Source organism: Zophobas morio, unplaced genomic scaffold (assembly GCF_036711695.1).
Source record: "Zophobas morio isolate AGI-343-1 ecotype UQ-CSIRO unplaced genomic scaffold, CSIRO_AGI_Zmor_V1 ptg000012l, whole genome shotgun sequence".
NCBI lineage: Eukaryota > Metazoa > Arthropoda > Insecta > Coleoptera > Tenebrionidae > Zophobas > Zophobas morio.
This window is the reverse complement of record NW_026972117.1, coordinates 20,401,214-20,415,643: the sequence shown is the minus strand read 5'-3', so window position 1 is coordinate 20,415,643 and position 14,430 is coordinate 20,401,214.

Below are 14,430 nucleotides of genomic sequence, written 5' to 3'. Positions count from 1 at the left end.
TTTGGTGATTCACATCCGGAGTCACACGGGGGAAAGACCGTACGTTTGTACAGGGTGCGGAAAAGGTTTTGTAGCCAAGGCTATGCTCAACATACACATGAAGAGTTGCAAGGGCCCGTACATGTTTTTGCATAATTTTTCGTAGTTGTACATTAGGTTTGCTACAAAACTTGGGGTGGGTCGAAATACCAAGACCATAATATATTGTCTGTTAAAAGTTAGAGAGAAATGAGACGCTGTACAATCGTTTATGAAAGTACCATAAGTTTCGTATTGTTAACTTGTAGAAACGAACTTGAAATATTTTGATGTTCGTTTCGTGTTGTTTTCCTCCAGGGGGTTATTCTCATGCTTTCACGTTTTTATGTCAAGATAGGGAGATTTAAATACAACGACGACGTTGATTTTTTTAGTTTGTTCAACTGGTTTTGAAGACTTGTTTCAGTGAAGACTTGCATACACCAATCTTTTAGTGTGTCTTTTTTTTTATTTAAAAATCATTCACGTTTGCACGTTGTTTGTAGAACATGTCTGGAAAGTAGTAAATTGTGGAGAAACTGTCAGACTTTGTGTTTTTTTAAACATTACGAAAGTATTATAAGACATTCCATGTTAATCAGCGGCCAACAAAATGCAAGTGTCTTGAAAAGGTTTCCGCAATTTGCTGCAATCAACAAACAAGTTGATTTTTCGTTGATATGAAGGTTCCTTTGTGAATGTTTTTTATTTGATTAATTGCAAATAAGGAATGAGAATAATTTCAAAATTACAATGTATGAAATTTTTGAAAAACTAATTTCTGATGTATGTAGTTTGGAAGTGTCGTGGTTTTTATTCATGGGTTTAAATAAATTAATTATTAATGTAATTGTTGTGTATACATTTCTATTATTATTTTTAGGTCAACCATCATTGTTATATGTATTATACCAAATAAAACTGTCAGTACCAATATTTTGTTGTATTATTAATACGGAATCTTTAAGATTTACTAAAAATGGTTATTTATTTCTTGTGAAACATGTGTGACACTTTGGCACTACCCTAAAGTACTCATTTTAAACAAAATTAAACCCAATATCTAGAGGATGCTAGGGTCAACCATTTCAGGAGTTCATTAAAAGATATTGACGTACTATTTTTAAAAACAGTGTACTTTTCGTAATTACACGTATATCAATAAAAATTAAATTTCTTTTCAGAGGAAATTCCCGGATTGATTTCTTTTTCTCTATAGGTAAATGCTACCACGTAAGAAAGAGGTAAATAAAAATAACTATTTCAGAGGATATGAAGTATATGTGTATACTTAGATATACAATATGTATGTATACAGGGTGAATCACTAAACGCACATCTCGATATCTCATTAATTAGTATTGAAAATACAAAAAAAGTCAAGGACTCAAGTTGTTCTGTTCTTTGTCGACTCTACACTAAAATTATTTTTTACTATATAGAGTATTCTGTTGTTAAGGCGCTGTACATAACATAGTTTGCCAAATTATGTATTTTGTACATATTCTAATTGATTTTTTTAGGTTTTATAACCACAGTTTATTTTTGAAATTTCAATTTTCTTCAGTTTTTTTTAATTGTGTGCCAAGTGATAGAATGAAGAAAATCTTCACGTTTTTTTGTTTTGAAACCGTTGTTTTCTCCATGATTTAGCAAATAAAATGAAATAAAGTTTATTCCCCTGAAGATGTTCATTAAACAAAACTAGTTGGAAAGCTTTATTTCATTTAGTAAAATCATGGAGAACAAAGCGGCTCCAAACAAAAACCTTGATAACGCCATTTTTTTTAGCCATGGAAGTATTTACAAAAAAAAAAATGTTTTGTTTTTGTCGTCTTTTTTTGGTGGGTACTTTCTATATTTAATGTTGATAGTTATTACAATTTTTTAGGTTTTATAAGAGACACACCGACGTATTGATAGAAAGTTGCAATATGTTTAGAATTTTTTATAAGCACTCTGTATATTAAAATTTGATTTATTGGTGGCACAACAAACTGCGCATCTGTGTTTATTTCTTCATGAAATATTAGAACATAAGTCCTAAAATAGCATGATTCTGATTTTTTTCGTGAGCCCTTGCATAGTTAAAGAATTCAAGAAATTTGGAATAACGTGACAACGTCGCAATAGGAATTTCAAAAATAGGCTATAATTATGAAACCTAGGAGGAGGCTAATGACAATTTTTAAACGTATATACTACGTAAAAAAACTAGATTGTGTGCTACGCCTCAACAATAAAACACTTTTTTCTCATTAATTAATTTTTAGAAGTATAGTCTTTGCCATTTCTATTGAAACATCATTTGTTAATCGTAAATTTGTCAACGTTCATATTTAGACAATTTTCAAACTAAAAGCCGTTGTCAATCAACCGAAAGCTGTTACCAATTGCTAAATTTTAAGCAAAATCAACAGGTGATGTTTCAATAAAAATGGCAAAGACAGTACAAGAAAAAAATTGTAGTGTTAAGTAGCATACAATAGAATCATTTTTAATTACACAATGTTCTGTTTTTTAGGAGTTAGTAATAGACAACTTGTTTTTTTCTTTTTTTTTTAATAGAATACCCTATATATTTTAACTGTATACTTGGACTGTATGACTATAGTTCATATTTGGAATACTGATGCGACGTTGCCACATTATTCCAACTTTCGTGAAAGTTTTATCTCAATGTCAGAATTCACAAAAAAACTACAATAGGGGGTTATCTTTCGTAGCTGAATTGTAATATTTTTTCGGATGATAAACAGAGGTAAGTGCTTTGTTGCGGTATCAATTTAATTTAGTACTAATATACAAAGTGTTTAAAAAACAGAAACAGTTTTCAAATATCACTGTGTCGTTTTCTTAAATAGAACACCGATTTTTGATTTATTCACCTTATTTTGTCTTTTACTGTCTTTCTTTCGATAGATTTTTCATTTTTTTAAGTGAAAGATCGCAGAATCTATCAACTTTAGATATCAAAATCTTCCACAAAAAAAAAAGGAAGAGAATGCAAGTATCCATATTTGAAAATTTCACTAATTTAGAATACATTCTGTATATTGAAACTCAATTTTATTTATGCCACAGCAAATCACGCACCTTGCTTTAACTCTCCACAAAATATTGTAAGACATTTAAAAAATAGCTCTATTGCGATTTTTTGTGAACCTTTGTATTACTAAAAAATCTCAAAAAAAATTAAATAACGTGGCAATGTCTCATTCGAATTGCAAAAATAGACTCTGTTTATAGTGTGTAGTAAGTGTCAAACGAGAATATGTAAAAATATCCATGCTGTTCCAGTTGAAACGACTAAGTTGTGTGTTATGCTTAACACTTGATATTCTAATATAGTTGGTTAGTTTATGATACCTCGAGTGGAAGGTCGGGAAGTGGGTACATATTTTAAGAGAGTCCATTTGACTAATGGCCCTATTAAGTTTTCTTGACGTCTTTTGGCTCCTAGAATATGAAAAAGTAGGACTTCCATTTTCGTCTACCTGACTAATTTTCGTATTTGTTGTTCTTTTAAATCTATGTTGTTTTTTTGTGCTCTCATTACTACATTTTGACTTAAGAACACAGCATTTTAAACAATTAATGACACTTGGAACGCCGTAAAGAAGACTCATTTTATGGAACAAACATTGAACTTTGAAACTTACCTACAATGGTGAGCTAATAGCACTTAGTAGTGTTATTTCCTTTAACGTATTATTAAAATCAATATTATTTCAGATATTTTTTTGATTTACCCATGTTAGAAATAGACCGCATAACATGTTTTTATTTTAGGTAACTTGAATTTTGAATTGGTTTTATTGTAGGGATTAAGGTGAGTAATATATTTGTAGTAGATATAATATGCAGCCTTGATTGAATATGTTGTCTAGAAATTGTAATAAAAGAGCAAATATCTTACAGTGTTTTTCTAATTTCTTAATATAAGTTTCTAACCTAAGATAACTTGTCCCATCCATGTTCTAATTGTTTTTATTTTTCAGATTCTTTCTGGAGCAGATGTTGAAATGTAAATTACCAGAAGTAGATGTAATACCAGTTAATCAACAATTGCACTTCCAACCCACCAAAGCAAAATATAAACAAACCACCTACAAGAACCCTTTCGTGTACACAAACCTCAAACCTAAGAATCGCAAACTTAAGAAAAACACGCCCAAAGAAAACAAAAGCATCAAATGGGCTTGCATGATCTGCTCCGACGTCAAAGAAGACAAACAATCCCTAATCGAACATTACGAGTTTCACAAAAATGAAACCGAAAGTCTAGGACTAGGTGACCACTCCAGTGGTGACTACTTTCTATGTCCAGTCTGTCTAACCGATTTTACTTCATTAAAAAGTTACGAAAAGCACGTAGAAAATCAACACGGTGAGAAACACTTCGCTTGCGATGAATGCAACAAGTTTTTCAAAAACTCCTATCAATTGTGTGTCCACAACTTCAACGTGCACGCTAGTGATGAAATTTATAGATGTGTCCACTGCAACTTCACCACTAAACACTTGAAGTCTTTGCGACCGCACCTAAAAGCGAAACACGAAGACGAGTTTAAGTTTAGATGTGATATATGTAATCGTGGATTTGCTTCAGCTACTTGGTACGAAGAGCACAAAAACTTCCACACTGGTGCTATGCCCTTTGAGTGTGAAATTTGCTTTAAGAGTTTTCCCTACACGAGATATCTTATCGCTCACAAGAAAACTATGCATCCAGACGTACAGTCGGTGATTCCAGCTACCCATGAGTGTGAAATTTGTCATAAGAGGTTCGCTCATAAGAAGAGTCTTGTTTTGCACATCAGGGGACACACTGGAGAAAACACAGTTCTGTGCGAAATGTGTGGCAAGAGTTTGTCTAGTTCTGAGCACTTGAAACAGCACATAAGGATCCATACTGGGTACAAACCCCACATTTGTTCCGTCTGTGGGAAAGGGTTTGCGAAAAAGTGTAATCTCACACTGCACGAGAGGGTACATAGTGGAGAAAAACCGTATTGTTGCATGACTTGCGGAAAGTGTTTTTCACAAAGATCGACACTTGTCATTCACCAAAGATATCATACTGGAGAGAGGCCTTACGTGTGTCACCTATGTAATAGGGGGTTTGTTGCCAAAGGACTTCTGGGAGTACATTTAAAAACGTGTCCGGGTATTTCTGTAGACTAAGTTGGATTGTTATTTTCATATTGTTGTTAATAAAGTTTAGACCAAAGTCTGTTTTTACATAGAACTGTAGTTTCTCAGATACAATTATATCGTTGTCTTCACCTTCTACTTTAATGTAGGTATAAGTTATGTAAAAAATTTCGCTGACTTTTAATTTTGTAGGTCACATTGGGACGAATTAGTCAACGTTAAGAATGAAACACCATGGGCTTGTTCCCTATGCGGAAACTACTACTCTTCTAAAAGAAGTCTTCGAAGCCATATAAACTGGCACGGTCGTACCAAGAAATCACATACGATTAAACCCAGAGAACTCACTACTATAACCCTTGAAGATTCCAGCAGTGAGTCACAAAACTCTACCGAAAGCGGCAGCGTCTACTCACCTGACATTTTCGACGAATTAAGTGACGACGATTCCAAAAAACCCAAAGTCAAAAAGGGACCGAAACGTGTTTTGTGTGAAATCTGCGGCAACGATTTTTCGTCGAAAGATCATTTGCGCTTGCACATGAGAATTCATACCAACACTAGGCCTTTTGTTTGCACCATGTGTGGAAAAAGTTTTCGTCGTCAATGTGGTCTTCGAGAACACGAGAGGATTCATACGGGCGAAAGACCGTACCAGTGCGATGTATGTGGCAAATGTTTCACACAAAGAACACCTTTGGTGGTACATAAGAGAGGTCACAGTGGTGAGAAACCGTTTGAATGTTATTTGTGCAACAAGAAATTTGTTTCTAAAGGGCAGGTAAGGATTCATATGAAGAATACTCATGGTGAACCATGGAAATGACGTTCCATTTGTTTGAATTTGTAGTTGAGTTTTTTTGAAAATAAAGAGTTGTTTATTTTGTTATTATTTGAGAGATAAATAATTTCAGTCTTGCGAAGTTATACGTTAACACGGTTGTGTTTTTAAATGTTTGCAGTTTTTTCGGGTTGCCAGGTAGGTGATTTTCTGTAAAATGATGTAAAACGTGTTTTAGGAAACTTTTTTCAATTTCAATGTTTCTTTGGAGTTTTCAGACGTTATTCTTTTTCAGGTTGTGTTAATATATCGGGTGATTTTGTAAATTTTTGCTTGAGGTGGCCACGAGGGTTACGTCAGTCGTTCCATCCTCAGTACTGACGTACACGTCATGGCCAACTACAGCAGAAATTGAAAAAATTAAGGAAGAATCGAATCCATCAGATGATTTAAGAATACGAAAACATAGGTCTCTCGTTTCCGTCTGTCTGCATCAATTTTTATTAGATAGATAAACTTCTAAACTACAGCACCGATTGTTGTCAAATTTTGTACGTATATTAGGAATATTGTGTAGATGGTAAAACGCTAACCAAAATTTGTCTGATCATCCTCACCAAGGATGATATGACGTCATCCTCAACTTTTATTATAGTAAATGTTATTTAAATTTTATAAAATAACATATTCCTCCACTTGTAGTTTATGAATTCGTGTTGAGTTTTTACTCTAGGCGTCCAGATTTTTGTAAAAAAAAAAAAAAATCAAAATCATATAACAACATTTTACAATTTAGCTTTGAAATAACAAAACCGAATGCTCTGAAACCTTGCAAACGTTTTAAGGTTATCGGAAACAACATGGTAAATACGTTTGGCGTAATGAATTTTTTGTACATTACCTATTTCTTAAAATCAAAATCTCAATTATTAATGGACATTTTGGAACGCGATTTTCAGCAGTGTTTTCAACTTATAAAACTCTATAAATTTTAGAGAAAACGTTGTCGACTTTTTTGTCGGGAATGAGATATAAGAAATGAGAGAGAATAGAAGGTTCGTCGAGACAAACTCTTTTCACTGTATCTTATTTCCGATGGATAAAGTCGACAATACACCAACCTTTTCCATAAAATTAATAGAGTTTTGTAAGGTGAAAACAGTAGTAAAAACCGCGTTCCAAAATTTCCATTAATAATTGCGATTTTGATTTTTAAAGATAGATGATGTAAAAATTTCATCAAATTAAAAAAAAAGATGATAGTTTTTACTTCCCGAGCGTAAGCAAAGGAAGTATTGTAATCGAGTCCGTCGGCCGACTCTCTACTTTTACGTTTTCTCGATCTTTCATGACCCCTAGAAGACGAAGAATTAGGTCTCCCATTTCCGTCTGTCTGTCCGTCTGTCCGTCCGTCTGTCCGTCTGTTGTCCCGGATTTTTATTAGACAGATAATCTCCGAAAGTACTCGACCGATTGTTGTGAAATTTTGTACTTATATTAAGAATATCATGTAGATGGTAAAACGCTAACCAAAATTTGTCTAATCATCCCCACCACTAATGCGATGACGTCACTTCAAAATTGTACATAGTAAATGGGTTTTCAATTGTATAAAATAACATAGTCCTACACATGTAGTTTACAACTCTGAATCGACTTTTCACCCGAAACGTCCAGATTTTTGGAAAAAAAATCAAAATTATAAAACAACATTTTGAAATTTAATTTTTAATCTGCTAACCAGAATGCTTTGAAATGTTGCAGATGTTTTAAGGCTATAAAGAGCATCATAAATCTTTAGTCAAAAAATATTTGCTTATCCCCTCCAAAAACTTGATGACGTCAGCTCAAAAGTTTGTGGAATAAATCATATCTAAAATGTACAAAATATGATGAGTCTGTACTTGTGATCTATCACTCCATTCATATTTTTTGGATTTGCATATACAGGGTGACTCAAAAAAATTAATGAATGCGTAAATATATTTTATTGATTTAATCAGGAACTACAAAACCGAATGCTCTGAAATCTTGCAGATGTTTTAAGGTCATAAAGAGCATAATAAATGTTTAGTCAAAATATATTTGCTTATCCCCTCCAAAAACTTGATGACGTCAGCTTGAAAGTTTGCCGAATAAATCATATCTAAAATGTACAAAATATGATGAGCCTGTACTTGTCATTTATCACTCCATTCATATTTTTTGGATTTGCATATACAGAGTGACTAAAAAAAATTAATGAATGCGTAAATATATTTTATTGATTTAATCAGGAACTACAAAACGGAATGCTCTGGCATCTTGCAGATGTCTTAAGGTTATAAAGAGCATAATAAATGTTTAGTCAAAATATATTTGCTTATCCCCTCCAAAAACTTGATGACGTCAGCTCGAAAATTTGCCGAATAAATCATATCTAAAATGTACAAAATATGATCAGTCTGTACTTGTGATCTATCACTCCATTCATATTTTTTGGATTTGCATATACAGGGTGATTCAAGAAAATAAATGAAAGCGTAAATTTATTTTACTGATTTACTCAGGAACTACAAAACCGAATGCTTCGAAATCTTGAAGATATTTTAAAATTATCATAAGCATGGTAAATTTTTGATCAAAACGTATTTGGTCGTCCCCCCTAAAAAATTTATGATGTCACCACAAAATTTTGCTGAAAAAATCCTATCTAAAATGTACAAAATATGGTGAGTCTCTTCTTGTGATTTATCATTCCATTAAAATTTTTTCGATTTGCATATACAGGGTGACTCAAAAAAATTAATGAATGCGTAAATTTATTTTATTGATTTAATCAGGAACTACAAAACCGAATGCTTTGAAATCTTGCAGATGTTTTAAGGTTATAAAGAGCATAATAAATTTTTAGTCAAAATATATTTGGTTATCTTCTACAAAAAACTGATGACGTCAGCTCAAAAGTTTGCCGAATAAATCGTATCTAAAATGTACAAAATATGATGAGTCTGTACTTGTGATTTATCATTCCAATCATATTTTTGGATTTGCATATGCAGGGTGACTCAAAAAAATTAATGAAAGCGTGAATTTATTTTATCGATTTAATCAGGAATTAGAAAACCGAATGCTTTGAAATCTTGGGAATATTTTAAAGTTATTATAAGCATGGTAAACTTTTGTTCAAAATGTATTTGTTCATCCCTCCTAAAAAAATTGATGACGTCACCCTCAAATTTTGCTGAATAAATCCTATCTAAAATGCAAAAAATATGATGAGTTTGTACTTGTGATTTATCATTCCATTCATATTTTTTAGATTTTCTTAAGAGGTGGTTCAAAAAAATTAATGAAGTCAATTTATTTTATTGATTAAATTAAAGGCAACACTTATTATTAGTATTACACCCCAACCAACCCAATTTGGTAGACACAAAATTTGTTAAAGGAAAAACTCGGTTGAAACATAAGGGTAGCACGCTTATTTATATCGACTTTAACATTACAGACCTGCATTTGTTTTATGCGCTCACTTGGTTCCGCGAATGTGAAATAGACATGTTTATAATCAACCAATTGTGAATTTCACCGTCAAGAATTAAAATAAAACCCAATGTTTTATATAATAAGCGGAAGTCGAAGCAATAAAACCGATGGTCGTTTTGTTTACAGTTTCTCTGTTTGACTCTCACGTATGCTGTTACGCCTGTCATCTTAAATTAAGAATGTTTATACATACACAGTTTCGTGTAATATTTAATGGGGTTTCAGGATTTAGCTCTTGTCTGAAGACTGGCACCAAACAAAAACCAGGAAATGTTCACGTAAGTTATTTTTCGATTTTATATATAGAATATAATATAGAATCATGTCCGCAATGACTCGTTGCACAACACAGAAGTCCGACGAATTAAAACATAGATTAGCTAATACGTTGCTAGAATGTACTGTTATTTAACTATACGAATTACCATGTGGTAATTTTCGTTTTTCACTTAAATTTAAATTTTTTTCTTTGCGGATAGAAACTAGGTGGATTTGCAACAGGTATCTGACACATTAGATAGATGAATTTTGATGAAAATTTAAAACTATGTTAATTTTTAATATATAGATGCATTCTGCATTATTTGTATACCGTGTGTTATATAGCACGTACAAATTTGCCTATATTTTTCTTATATAACTACAAGATAAAGTTATCATCACAGTGTTAACTTTTAACTTAAGTATTACATAACACTGCAGTGCTTAAGTAATGGTATACTCCCGGAGTAAGATTTTAAAAATAATAATAATTTTAGTCCTAAAAAGTCCATATTTCATTGCACGATTCTGGAAAAAGGGTAGTAGTTTTCGAAGAATTGAGGACGAATTTTCGTAGATGATCGATGGAAGGTGTCGGAATTTTCAAGAGGGGAGGTACCGAAAATTTGAATTTTGATAAATTGCCTAAAAACCCACAAAAAATTTTACGTATAGATCTCGACGCACTGATTCGAAAAATATAGTGTGTTTGTGTGTGCGGAATAAAATTTTGGATACATTCGCTTCAAAAATTTTTTTTAATTTTAAAAATTCCATTTTTCATTGGACGATTCTAGAAAAATGGTGGGGAGTTTTCGAAGAAGTGAAGTCGAATCTAAAAAAAATGCTGTTTAGGTAATTCTCGAAAGTGGTCGAGAAAAGGTCGACATTTTCGAAAAGGGGATTATCGAAAAATCGAAAACGTTGCCTAAAAATCCACAACGTGCTAATTTGAAAAATATAGCGTATTTGTGGTTCAGGCGTAAAATTTTAGAATTATTGCCTTTGAAAATATATTTTTTTTTAAATTCAAAATTTGCCGCATTTTTTTGGGCAGTTCTTGAAAAATGGTAGGAGTTTTCGAAGAAATAAGGCCGAAAGAAATTTCTTTAGGTTGGTAATTTTCGAAGGTGGGCGAAAACATTTTCATATTCGTTCACAATTCATTGACAAATTAAGGGTGGCGTCTGGTTCGGTTTCGCCCAATACTAAATACATTGAAAACATCGTCGTAGTTTCCGGAATTGTCTTTTTAAAATACTGAAATCTCCAACCAAGTCAGAATCTAAGTAAACCTGCATTCTGCTGCCGCATCACAGCTCGTTTAATGCCGATTTTTCGTTTCAATAGATTTTGACTTTTCGCGAGTTATTTACCTCAGTCGTGGATTTTTTAATATTATAAATGGTATCAAAAGAAAGCTGACACTTTTCCCCAGGGGACCTCCTATCTCAGAATGCAAAAAACTTCAGCACTTCGTCAAAAAATGTATCAATGTGCCGGGTAAAATGTGATGTAAAAGTTGTTCAACTTTATAATTTTTTTTTGCAAAAACTGCATACTAGATATGAATATAAATATGGAGGTCCCCTGGACTGAAGTTTGTTAATTCGAAATATAATTTTTTTAAAGCGATATTTTTAAAATGCAACTCCGGAAACCGGGACGATGTTTTCAATGTATTTAGTATAGGGCTAAACCGAATCAGACGCCAGCCTTAAGTCATGCACTATAACACTCTTAAATTGCAACAAATAATATTGTTATAATTTTCTTACATAACGGCAATATAACATTACGGTGATACAACATTGTTTTGTAACGTCATGCAAACCTTGTTAATTTTACTAGGTAACATAAACATAAAAATAAAGTAGCTACAACATATAATTTTGTTAGATTTTTGTTATATATTTAATTATTATAGTTTATGTTGCCTGGGATACTAAAATACAGGACATTGTATTTTTGTATAAAAGTGTATCTACTTTTATGTTTTCTCGACCTATCATGATCCCTAGAGTACGAAGAAATAGGTCTTCCGTTTCCATCTGTCTGCCTGTCTGCCGTCGGTCCGGATTTTTTTAGAGACATAATCTTCGAAAGTACTGGGCCGATTGTTCTCAAATTTTGTATTTATATTAGGAATATCATGGTAGATGGTAAAACGCTAATAATTCCCACCAACAACGTGATGACATCCCCTCAAAATTTTCTCCAATAAATATAACTTGAATTTCATAAAATATTGTTACTCCCACACTTGTATTTTATGAATCCTCCTGCTTCTGCGTATTATTATTATAATTATTGTTTTTTTTTTCGCCACATAATACATGACTGCGCAAGCGTGGCTAGTGGCTCAGTGGAGGTGGAGTGTGAATTGCAATCGGAAGTCTCGGGTACGAATCCCAGCACTTCCAACTTTTTTTGCCCGTCAAATCAAAAACAGCAGTTCCACAATAATAATAATGTGACAATAAGATACTGTTATTGTATTGGTATTACACTGAAGTCTCAGAATCAAATTTTATAATTTTTCAAAAAAATGGGATTTATTGGTGTCCACCTCAGAATTTTTTTTCTAATTCACCCTGTGTATAAAATAACAAATTTTTTAAAATAAATTTATTATATTGTGTGCAGCAAGTATATAAGGAGAGTAAATAAAATAACTACTCAAGAATTTTACATGAAATCCTGAAAGAGATAATAAAAATGAGTAAACTCCTTGTTATTATATCTTTAAAATAGTTTTCTTTGAATCTTCTCAAGACTACGATTTTTGTCCTTGAATTTTTAAGAAGATTAAAGATTGCGATTTTTTTGTGTTTTCAGGTATAACAAACTATTCTTCCTTCTGAAATAAACGAGTCTACGTAAAAGATACTTCGGTCTTGCAAATTTTATCCCAAATTCTTTGTCCCAGAGGAATTTGTAGATAGTTTATCCAGTTGTCTTTTTGTTATTGTACTGAAATTGGGCCCAGATTTTTTAAAAGAAAACGTTTGTTGAATCTAAATTGCTTTTTCTTTGAATGACTCTATTACTTAAATACATATAGCACGAAAACTTGATTTTGCAATTAGGCTCCGCCCCTAGGTCTGCCAACGAATGAAAACTTCATTACTATTTAGATCAGGACAGGAATGGGTGGAGCTTAATCTTTGGTTTTAATTTTTTCTTAATATATTTACATAGTATTCTTTGAATAATGCGATACCCAAAAACATGTCTTACATGGTAATTTCTTGTAGAGTAATTATAAGAATTTTGTAATTAAATTCCGCTCCTTTGGCTCTCGACGATTAAAAACAAATCATCACAAGTGAGATAGGGCGGGTGGGCCGGGCTTATATTTTACCTTTTTTCTTAATATACGTAGTCGTCTTTTCAAAACACGAAACTTTAAACATGTTTAAAATGGTAAATACTTGTGGATAAATATGGATCTTGCAATTAAGCCCCGCCTCTCGATGTGACAACGAATGAAAAATTCATCACAATGGAGAATTGAGATCGGGGTGGGTATGGCTTTAGTTTTATTTTTTTCTTAATATTCATAGCATTCTTTGAACAACACGATACTCAAAAACATGTTTTTAATTTCGCGTAGACAAATAAGGTTTTGCACTTAAGCTCTGCCCCTAGGCGTACGACGAATAAAAACAAATCATCACAATTGAGATAGCGCGAGTAGGTGGGGCTACATTTTGCCTTTTTTCTTAATAACAAGAGAGATAAAACATGTTTTAAAATGATAAATTTTTCTAGGAAAATATCGATTTTGCAATTAGGCTCCGCCTCTCGGTCTGACACCCAATGAAAAATTCATCACAATTGAGCTTGGGATGGACATAGGTGGGGTTTAATTTTTGGCTTATTTTTTTCTAAATATTCTTGTATTTATATTTTGCCTTTTTTTTCTTAATATATATAGCATATTTTCACAACAAGAAACTTAAAACATGGTTAAAATGGTACATTTTTGCAAGGAAATATGGATTTTGCCATTATGGGGCGGAGCCTAATTGCAAAATCGATATTTCCTTATACAAATTTTTCTTTTTATACATGTTTTAAGTTTCATGTTGTGAAGACAAGTCTACACGTATTAAAACAAAAAGGCAAAAAAAATGTAATCAACGAAGACGACGGGTAATATATTACCCTACCGATTTTACATACAAGATACAGTTATGGCTTTTCTACCAGCCAACTTTTGTAAATGTAAACAGGCATTTAATAGACAGAAATCGGTAAACATGTTTATTTGATGTTGTTCAAGTGTAACAACTTTCGGTATCCACAGAAAGGTGTCTGCTCGTACAAATTTAAAAATATTACTAGTATTAGCCTTTCAGGATATTTGTAGACCAAAGTTAGTTAAACTGGAACACAGAAAGATATTTTAAACACTACAGCTGTGACCGTTGTTACTAGTTCTGCATGTTATTTTACACAACTTCTAAAAAACTCTATCTTCTTCTGAAAATTTTATCGTGACTTTTATTTCACTAAACTTGGATTTCACTGGAAATTTTTCAGTTACTGATAATTTTTTAGCACTGCCAACAGAAAGTAAGTAGGGCCTCCTCAAAATGTTAAAAAACACGTAAAAAATATGCTTACGTATAACACAAACAGATTAAAGATGACTTACTGTTGTAAATGGTATTAAAGAC